General features: G+C 41.2%; 1 non-coding gene across 1 annotated transcript; it reads right to left on the reverse strand.

Moving 5' to 3' along the window:
- Positions 1–7,663: 7,663 nt before the first annotated feature.
- On the reverse strand, positions 7,664–7,797 carry LOC134303764 (small nucleolar RNA SNORA57). The gene has a single exon (XR_010007695.1). It is a non-coding gene; the product is annotated as a small nucleolar RNA SNORA57 (small nucleolar RNA).
- Between the last annotated feature and the right edge of the window lie 2,751 nt (positions 7,798–10,548).

Genomic DNA, 10,548 nt, shown 5'->3' on the forward strand with positions numbered 1-10,548 from the left:
CAACCTTCTGTTTACTAATCCAGTACCTTAACCACTGAGCTATCACTGGCCCACTGAGTTATATACTGTCTAAGTTCTGTAAGTCACTTTGGATTTACTGAAAATGTAAATCTCAGCTATGCCATGCAATCACTGTTGGGCCCTTGAGCAAGGCCCTTAACCCTGTTTGCTCCAGGGGAGCTGCCCTACGCTCTGACCCCAGCTTCCAAACACAAGCTGGGATATGCAAAGAACTGTACACCTGTATATATATAAATATATATATAGTGGTCCTGATCATTACCCAACAGAACACCTTTGGAATGTGGAACCAGGCTGGCTTGTCCAACCTAAATACGTAAACTCACAGATGCTTGTGTGACTGAAAGGGCACAAATTCCCATAACCACAATCCAAAAGGCTGTAAGTCGCAACAAGCTTATGAATTATTAAGTTGCCCACATACTTTTGGCCAGACGTGTGCATATAGATGTGAAGTTCATGACAATTTTCTTAAATCGGAGGTGTAGAACAGACACTGAACCACATCGTAATTTCTGCTAAATATTTAGATATTTATCAAACACTGTCCTCCATAAATCAGCACCTTTTAAAGAGCAACAAAGCTCGTCCACAAACCTCTTCTTTGACTGACGGTTCCCAGGTTCCCAAACCATGATCTTTACATTTTGAAGATTTGATTGAATTCCAATATATTGAACTCATCTCTGGTTTTATTACACTACATTTCTGCTGTACAGTCCAGGAACCCTGGATAACTTCGATTCCTGCATTCATTTCTCATTCACTACTCATGTAGTATTATTCTAATACAAGCCATACTAGACAGCCAAGTCCTTAAACCTCATTAACCCAATCTTAATTATCTAAATATATGCTGTCCATCAAAGGTTTTTCTACAACCATAAAGATGAATTTTAGAATTTGGGTTGAGGTCTAGACTCCATTATTTTTTTCCCTTAATCTAGTCGTATTCAGCCGCTCAGGTGGCGCAGCGGTAAAAAGACACGCTGCAACCAGGGCTGGATTCTGAGTACGTAGTATCGAATCCAGCTCCGCTTCACCGGTTCGAGGCTGAGTGGCTGTATGGGCAACGATTGGCCGTATGGGCAACGATTGGCCGTATGGGCAACGATTGGCCGTATGGGCAACGATTGGCCGGTTGCTCAGTTGGGGGGTGGGACAAAGAACCGGATGTGGGTCTCTCTCTGTCAGAATGAGATGCCGGCTGATTAGAGGCGCCTGCACAAAAGATGAGGAAGAGTGCCCTTAGGGTGTGTCTCTCCGCATGCAACGCTAGGTGGCGCCAAACTCATCAATGTGTGGGTGGCAAAAATGCATCCGGCTGCTGCCCATGTTTCGGAGGGGATGTAGGTTAGGTTAGCTTCGATCTCCTCGGTCAGGGCAGGGTTTGGCATAGACAGAGAGGAAGCACGATGCAAATTGAACAATTGGATGCGCTAAAAGGGGAGAAGAAGGAAAAAAAAAAATCTAGTCGCATTCAATTACCCTGATTGCGTTACGCTTCACCTCTCCACTGCTGACCGAGAAGCTTTGCAACTGACACGCCCCCTCCGACACGTGCGCAGTACCGACTGCATCTTTTCACCTGCACGAGGCGAGTTCATATGCGGATCAGCCTCGTGCACGGATCAGCATTATCCCTCGACCCTGCACAGGCGGCATCAGTCAGCATCAGTTATGAGGAACCCTGGTCCGGCTCATCCCACCCTGAACAACTGCACCCTGAACAAATGTGGCCGCCCAGAGCTGAGATTCGATACGATGTATTTGGAATCCCTGCTCCGGTGTGCTAGCATGTTTTACTGCAGCGCCACCTGAGCGCCCCGACTCAGCCAGTGTTGGACAAGGTTATGAACCTCAACCCTGGAATTCACCTGTGACATTTCTTAATAGTTCAAACACAGAGCTCTGTCAGAATGCTAAGTCTGTCCAGCTCCTAAAGGAACTAAGTATACAAATTGTGATGCTCCCTCCACCATGCTTCACAGTTTAAATAACACCCTTTAGAACACAAATTTGTCTTCATTGTGGACGGAGAAAACCATTTCCAGCTTCAGGCATGATTTATGCCAACATTTCTTCGCAACCCACACCTTTAATCTTGTCTCACTGATTGGAATGCAAGACTCTTGGAGTGGTCATTACCCCAGAGGTTACTTTAGATCTTTTAGGAATGTCTTAAATAAATAGACACGAGTACAATAGTTCAACTGTTTTCCCCCGTGTTTGTAGTTTGTGTTTAATATGATTGGACAACGACCAGACCCGTTTATCAGTAATACATGCAGAAATCCAGGTAATCCTGATGGGTTTCCAAACTTTTCTTTACAACTGTAAGCTTGTAGATATTGTATGCGTTTTAGAAGTCATTTGGGAGAGAAAATGTTTTTGTACAGTATTTGAGTGAGCTAACAGGATTTTGTTTTGTCTGCAGATATTAAATTATGAACTTTATCAAGTTATGAGCTTTATTTCTCTTCTTTCAATGGACATCTCAATGGAAATGCTTATATTCAGCACAGTAAATAAGACATTTTTTGAAAAGCTGCACCCTTAAACCATTCCTATAGAGACTGAACACTGGACTCATACTCTGCTAGGCAGAACAAATGAATGGTTATTTATAGACTTTTTTTTTGAGAACTGGATGCATGGCATATTAATCGATATAGATGAAACCTCAATGGTCTGTGAAGGTTCTTACTCATCAAGGTCATATTAAGTACTGTACCTTATACAGTGATTGTACCTAAGGGCCAGATGTATGCAGGCACCCTTCCGAGTGTGTTGTAGCCAGTTATTGGTAACAGGTGTTGATAACTGAGCAGTTTGAAGGGCATTTCATGATTCGGCAATCTAGTTTGACTGCACTAATTATATTGCAGATAACTCAACTTCTTATACTGCTATACATATAAATCCCAGATTATTACACTACATTGATTAAATAGTAAGAGCTTGGGCCCTGATTGGTCTTTTCATCCTGTGGTACAAAGAATTGCATCCAATAACCCTCATGTTCTATTAATAATGACTTAACTGCTGTTCTTTGGGGTCCTAGAAACCCCAGAGTTTTGTGTGCTAAAATAAAATTACACAAGTTCAAAATGAACAAAATTAATCATAGAGCAGTAAGAAATGTTGTATTGTATTAATTATGTATTGTAAGCTGAGGTCTCAGATCCCAAACAGGGTTGCTTGGAACAATGTTAATATAAAGCTAGTTAATAAGCCATTAAAGGCTCTGGGTTTCCAGGGACCCCCAACAGAACATGATGGCTAAACTGCAGAGCAGTCTGGTGGCACCAAAAACTTGACTCTGTTCTCAACCATGCAATCCAGAGCTTAAATCTGATCAATGACCAATTTAGGTTTTTATGGCAGTACACAAAACAGCCCAAAACTTTTTTTAAGTGTGGACTAATGTGTAATTCAGGTGAATGTTATATGTTCGTGTATAATGAAACCTGATCAATATCATTCTGCGTCATTCTGTAGTCCTCGTTATGCCCATGTTTGGAGGTCGAAGTCAGATTTCCTATAGGAAAAATGAACGGGGTTCTATAGACCACTGAAGTCGTGTCGTCATTTTGTAGGCCACGCCATGTTGTGCCCATATTTGGTAACCCGGGTCTAAGAGAAATTTTGAATGGGAAATATGAATGGAGATTTCGCAAATTGCCTCTCTCGCATCCTGTAGTCATAAAAAATGTTCCAAAGCTGTTACGTTTTGTTTTATGAAGATTCTTGTCTATTATCACTGGATCCTCTGAATTATGAATTCGTTAAAGAGTCAAAATATGAATATTGCTCCATGTAAGCTAATGCTACTGCGCACTGAATTGACATCACTACACTGGAAGCATCTTAAATAACTGCACGAAGCAGCACGATTCACCAGTGTAACAGGAGTGATATTCACAAGTTTTGGTTGATATTTTTAGTAGCTAGCTACATTAAAGTAGAAACCAAGGATGGTCAGGTGTTACGCCTTTGGTTGTACTCAACAAAAGCGGGCCGCTCGTTCCTTTGATTCGATTGGTGTAGTTCAGTGACGTCTAATTAATGCGCAGTAGCGTTAGCTTTCGTGTAGCATTATTAGTATTACGACCCTTTAACGACCTCGTAATTCAGAGGATCCAGTGATGTTCAGGAGAAAAATTTACACAGGACAAAACGTACAGGGTTCTGAACATGTTTATTTAGCACAGGATGCGTTAGTCGATTTTTTTAAAAACCCCGTTCATTTTTCCTATAGGAAATCTGAGTTAGACCCGGGTCTCCAAATATGGGCATAACGAGGACTACAGAATGACGCACGACTTCAGTGGTCCATTCCAATCCTTGACCAAAGGATACAGGTTTACTGAAACGCAGATACAAACCTTGTCTTGATTCTAAACTTGGGCAGTGGTAGCCTGGTGGGTGGAGCTGTATATAACTAGCTAGCAGGTTGTGAGTTTGAATCTCAGCTCTGCCATGCAGTACCTGTTGGGCGCTTCAGCAAGACCCTTATCCCTCTCAGGTTTGGAATATGTAAGTGAAGAATTTGCTTGTACAATACATACATGTAAGACAAAGGCTTTCAACCCACCCTAGATTTTTTTTTATAATTAATAATGTAGATTCATTTATGCTGCAAGGTTCATTTCTCCAAGATACATTTACAAAATGTATTAACCCGTTTAATAAAAATGCAGTTCTACATTTAAGGTACAACCACAATAGCTGGCTAATATTCATGTAACATTCTGAAATAACCACATGACCACATTTACGACACAATACATTTTATTTCCAATATTTACACATTTAAATATTTACAAGTCAGTATTGCACAACATCAAACAATGGGGGCTTAAAAAAAAGCAGTTTGTTGGTCTATGCACTCACCAGTCGAAGCTCTTCCTACAACTATATGGACAGAAGTATTGGAACACCTACGGGAGCTTTTATGACATCGCATTCTAAATCTATGGCCATTGATATGGAGTTGGTCCCCCTTTGGCACTAACAGCTTTCAATATTCTGGGAAGGCTTTCTTTAAGTTTGAGGTATTTATTCTGTTGGAATTTATGCCAATCTATACAGAAAAGCATTTGAGAGATCGGACACTTGTTGGAGGAGAGGGCCTGGCTTGCAATCTCCATTCTAGTACATGTTTGACAGGTTTGAAGTCAGGACTGTTCAGGCTATGGCTTTATGGACCTCACTTTGTACATGGGGCACAGTAATGCTTGAACAAGGAGGTCCTTCAAAAGTTGGAAGCATGCAATTATCCAAAATGTCTTGGTATGCTGAGGCATTAAGATTTCCCTTCACTAAGGGGCATAGGCCAACTCCCCAAAAACCCCACAGCATCATCCCTCCTTCACCAAGCTTTACAGTTGGTACAATGCATTCAGGCAGGTAAGTCTCCTGGCGATTGCAAAACCCAGACCTGTATCAGACTGGCAGAGAAAGTGTAACAAAGTCACTCCACAGAACACTTCTACTGCTGCAGAGTCCAGCGGCAGTGTGCTTTACACTACTTCTTCTGACGCTTTGTGATGCAAGCCTTGCTCGTAGCCGCTTGGTCATGAAAACCCATATCATGAAGCTCACAGTTTTTGCACTGATGTTAATGCCAGAGGCGGTTTGGAACTCTTCAGTTATCGAGTCAGCAGTGAGTTGGTTACTTTTATGCACTATGCGACCCTGCTCTGTAACTTTACGTGGTCTGCCACTCCGTGGTCGAGTCGCTGTGGTTCCTAAACGCTTCCGCTTGTCAATAATAGCGCCCACGGTTGATCGTGGAATATCTAGGAGGGAAGAAATTTCACAAACTGACTTGTGGCAAATATTACAGAACCACGCTCGAATTCAGTGAGGTCTTTAGAACGACCCATTCTGTCACAAACCTTGGTAAAAGCAGACTGTCTAACTGGGTGCTTCATTCTATACACCTGTACCAACAGGGGTTGGACAATGAAACTGAAACACCTGGTTTTAGACCACAATAATTTATTAGTATGGTGTAGGGCCTCCTTTTGCGGCCAATACAGCGTCAATTCGTCTTGGAAATGACATATACAAGTCCTGCACAGTGGTCAGAGGGATTTTAAGCCATTCTTCTTGCAGGATAGTGGCCAGGTCACTACGTGATGCTGGTGGAGGAAAACGTTTCCTGACTCGCTTCTCCAAAACACCCCAAAGTGGCTCAATAATATTTAGATCTGGTGACTGTGCAGGCCATGGGAGATGTTCAACTTCACTTTCATGTTCATCAAACCAATCTTTCACCAGTCTTGCTGTGTGTATTGGTGCATTGTCATCCTGATACACGGCACCGCCTTCAGGATACAATGTTTGAACCATTGGATGCACATGGTCCTCCAGAATGGTTCGGTAGTCCTTGGCAGTGACGCGCTCATCTAGCACAAGTATTGGGCCAAGGGAATGCCATGATATGGCAGCCCAAACCATCACTGATCCACCCCCATGCTTCACTCTGGGCATGCAACAGTCTGGGTGGTACGCTTCTTTGGGGATTCTCCACACCGTAACGCTCCCGGATGTGGGGAAAACAGTAAAGGTGGACTCATCAGAGAACAATACATGTTTCGCATTGTCCACAGCCCAAGATTTGCGCTCCTTGCACCATTGAAACCGACGTTTGGCATTGGCACGAGTGACCAAAGGTTTGGCTATAGCAGCCCGGTCGTGTATATTGACCCTGTGGAGCTCCCGACGGACAGTTCTGGTGGAAACAGGAGAGTCGAGGTGCACATTTAATTCTGCCGTGATTTGGGCAGCCGTGGTTTTATGTTTTTTAGATACAATCCGGGTTAGCACCCGAACATCCCTTTCAGACAGCTTCCTCTTGCGTCCACAGTTAATCCTGTTGGATGTGGTTTGTCCTTGGTGGTATGCTGACATTACCCTGGATACCGTGGCTCTTGATGCATCACAAAGACTTGCTGTCTTGGTCACAGATGCGCCAGCAAGACGTGCACCAACAATTTGTCCTCTTTTGAACTCTGGTATGTCACCCATAATGTTGAGTGCATTGCAATATTTTGACTGCAAAACTGTGCTCTTACCCTGCTAATTGAACCTTCACACTCTGCTCTTACTGGTGCAATGTGCAATTAATGAAGATTGGCCACCAGACTGGTCCAATTTAGCCATAAAAACCTCCCACACTAAAATGACAGGTGTTTCAGTTTCATTGTCCAACCCTGTACATTCTGCATTAAAAGGTCTCAATACTTTTGTCCATAGTGTATAACCCTGCAAGCAAACATAAAAAGAGCCAACATTAGTAATGACCCATGTGCACTGAATTTTGACAAGATTTTACAAACGTAATTGTCTCAACATGGAGCGGACACAAGAAACTAAGGTCCTGGTGCCAGCTACGTTATGACAATACTGTTCCTCCTAAGATTACACACATAAGCACAGAAAACTCTGTGTGCCAATATGAGGAGGGTGGACTTAAATGGTGCATAATGACGAGCACATAATACTTACAGTGCTGGCAGATTAAGTCATCCATGAGGTCACGAATCATCTACAACAAACACAAAGTGGAATCATTAATGAAATGTGTACCATGAACACAACAGATCCATTGTGAACTTAGTCACATTAGAACAAATGTACCAGTGATTGAGGATAGAACCAGCTGATGGGAACATGCTGGTACCGAAGACATAGCACTGGCTTTCCTTTTCCTCCGTACATACACACACGAGTACTAAAAAACTACGTGCATGCCAAGAAAGGAGGGTAATATTGCTGTAACTAACCCTGACCAACCTTGTTATAAGGGATGTTCATGAATAACTGGTTAAACAAAGTTATTTTGAATACAGCCTCTAATAAGGTGTGTGTATAATATATATACACACACACACACATATATATATATATATATATTAGAGATGGGGCGATCGATCGACTTTAAATCGATATCGGCCGATTTTCAATCAAAATATGCTATCGACGATCGGACGATATTTCCCAAATGTAGCCGATCCGATCACTTGATATATAAAGATCACGTTAAGTTAACAGCTCAGTGAATTGATCCAGACTTTGCGCTACAAAACACGAACCATCACATCACCATTCATCAACCATCATACAGAAACCATCATGAAAGCTCTTCACGACCTAAAATAACATCATTAACGTTGTGCATCATACATACGATGCAATTTTGCTGACTGAAATATTTACTTTAAAAAGATAATTCAACCCGGTCACATCTGAGTCGATTCTATCAGCACATTATTCAAACTCGTGTTCAGTTTGGTAACTCGTAAGTGGTTCTTGCTTTTGATGTAAATGAGAACAGAAACGTTACAGAGCCAATCAGAGGCAAAAAGTTTATTCATTACCAAATTCGTTAGTTCAGGATCATCTGCTAAACTTTTAGGGTAATCAGAACTTTTAGCTCCACAGACGGAACGAGTCTGACTCGGTGACCGCTCTGTGGTAACAGCGGTTTAATTAAGCTTTTTAATGTAAGAAAATCACACAAAATGTTCTGTAGTAGCTGGTGTTTATTTAAAACCACAGCATTTATTAATAACAGTAAAAACGGAGAGAAACTTACGCGTCACATTCGACTCCTGAATCAGAATCATTTAAAGCGACACTGTGAACAAAGCGTTTTTTTAAAGAAACACACACACGCTGTTGCTTTCGGTTTATCTTCACTGTGAGGCTCTTTAAGTTTTTTTCAGACTAAACTGGATAACATTAAACCTGTGTGTGTGTGGTCAGTTAGACTAATAAGATATGTCTCCTGTGGGTGAAAAAAATAATTGTTTGGTTACTTTATTATTTACTGCTGATTTTGCGCTATTTTTCGTCTTTAAAATGTTTTATTTTATTTATCTTACTTACACTTGTAAACAGAGGACTCGCTATCTTTCTTGTTTCTTATTACGCTTCGAACGCCTACGCAGCTCCAGTTGCATTATGGGATACATTAACGGACCGGACCGCAAGTGTGCATCGCTTGCATACTCAAACATGGCTGCCCAATAAGTAGGTCATCCGGGTACTTCTCGCGTACCTCTTTGTGTATACTGTGTATTCGCGTCCTCGTTTCGCGTACTATTGAGTATGGAAGTATGCGATTCCGGACGCAGCCCAGGTGTCGAGCGCAGCGAAGCTTTGAACCGACTCAAAAGATCGACTCATTTTCCGGATCAATTGTTTCATTTGATTCTATCTTAAAAGCGCCATTCTGGTAATTACGAGTTATCTATTAACTGTGTACAAATACGTACCCTTACATGTTATTTATAAATAACATAAGCCGGTGTAAAGCCAGTTTTATATTGTACGTTTTTAGTGTCCCAGTAAAGTTAAAGCACACTATCTCTCCGAGACATAAAACCAGCCTTTACAGGCCGCTGGGTAAAAAAAAAAACTGCAAAAAAATTAGCAGGCTTTGGCTTTTCTAACCCTTCTGGAATTACCACCTAACCATAAAAACATACTTACATATAAAGAAATAAAAAGTATTTAAAAAAAATAATAATAATAAAATACTTACATTATTTGAGCACTCGCAGGTCTCCATCCCATACGCTGAACTGAGAAAGAGACCGAAAACGCGTGGTCCGACCTGTATTTATATCAACGCTGTCGTCATCAGGTTGCACAACACAACAACCAATCACAGAACGATTCCTCGCCATACACCCGACTTACCAACTGTGTTGAGGGCTGTGTTTAAAACTGCGTATAATGTCCTGAATAGTAAACTACAGAGGCAATGTTAATGCGCCTTTTTAGTACGTAGGATTTGTTGATTACGACGCAGCCCTCATTTAAAAACTCATTCATCAAGTTTTTATTTAAAATAAAGTTAATTGTTCATTGTTTTATATAATCTTTACTGCAAGCAGAATTTTATTCATTGCCTATTGCTTGAGAATCTTACTATGTTTGGTGCTGCTTTCAAAACCACTCCACATTCACTATGTAGTGCACTTGGTAGTAAAGTCTTGACCCTTTTATTCTATGCTTTCCTTGGCGATTATTTAGCGTTTATAAGATTACACGGGGCTTCTGTGTATTTGCCCATAACTTGATCAATAACTCGGCAAATCTGATACATTTTTAAAATTCTCTCTGTGTTGCGTTTAGAACCATTTAAAAAATTTAATAAATAAAGTTATTATTCATAGCCTTTTAGTTTTATATAATCTTTACAGTAAGCAGAGTTGTATTCATTGTCTAGTGCTTGAGAATCTCATTATGTGTGGTGCTGCTTCCAAAACCACTCCACACTCACTATGTAGTGCACTTGTTGGAAATATTGACCCTTTTATTCTATACTTTTCTTGGCGATTATTTAGTGCTTATAAAACCCACACATGACATTCGATTATTGTGCACATATACCCCACATGCTGAATATTTACCGACCGCTTATTTTGTAATTATGCAGTTTGTAGTGTATAGGGAGTAGGGAATGTGGTCACATTGTGGACCGATCCGCGCACGTGACCAACCGGG

This window comes from Trichomycterus rosablanca, chromosome 26 (genome assembly GCF_030014385.1).
Source record: "Trichomycterus rosablanca isolate fTriRos1 chromosome 26, fTriRos1.hap1, whole genome shotgun sequence".
Taxonomy (NCBI): domain Eukaryota; kingdom Metazoa; phylum Chordata; class Actinopteri; order Siluriformes; family Trichomycteridae; genus Trichomycterus; species Trichomycterus rosablanca.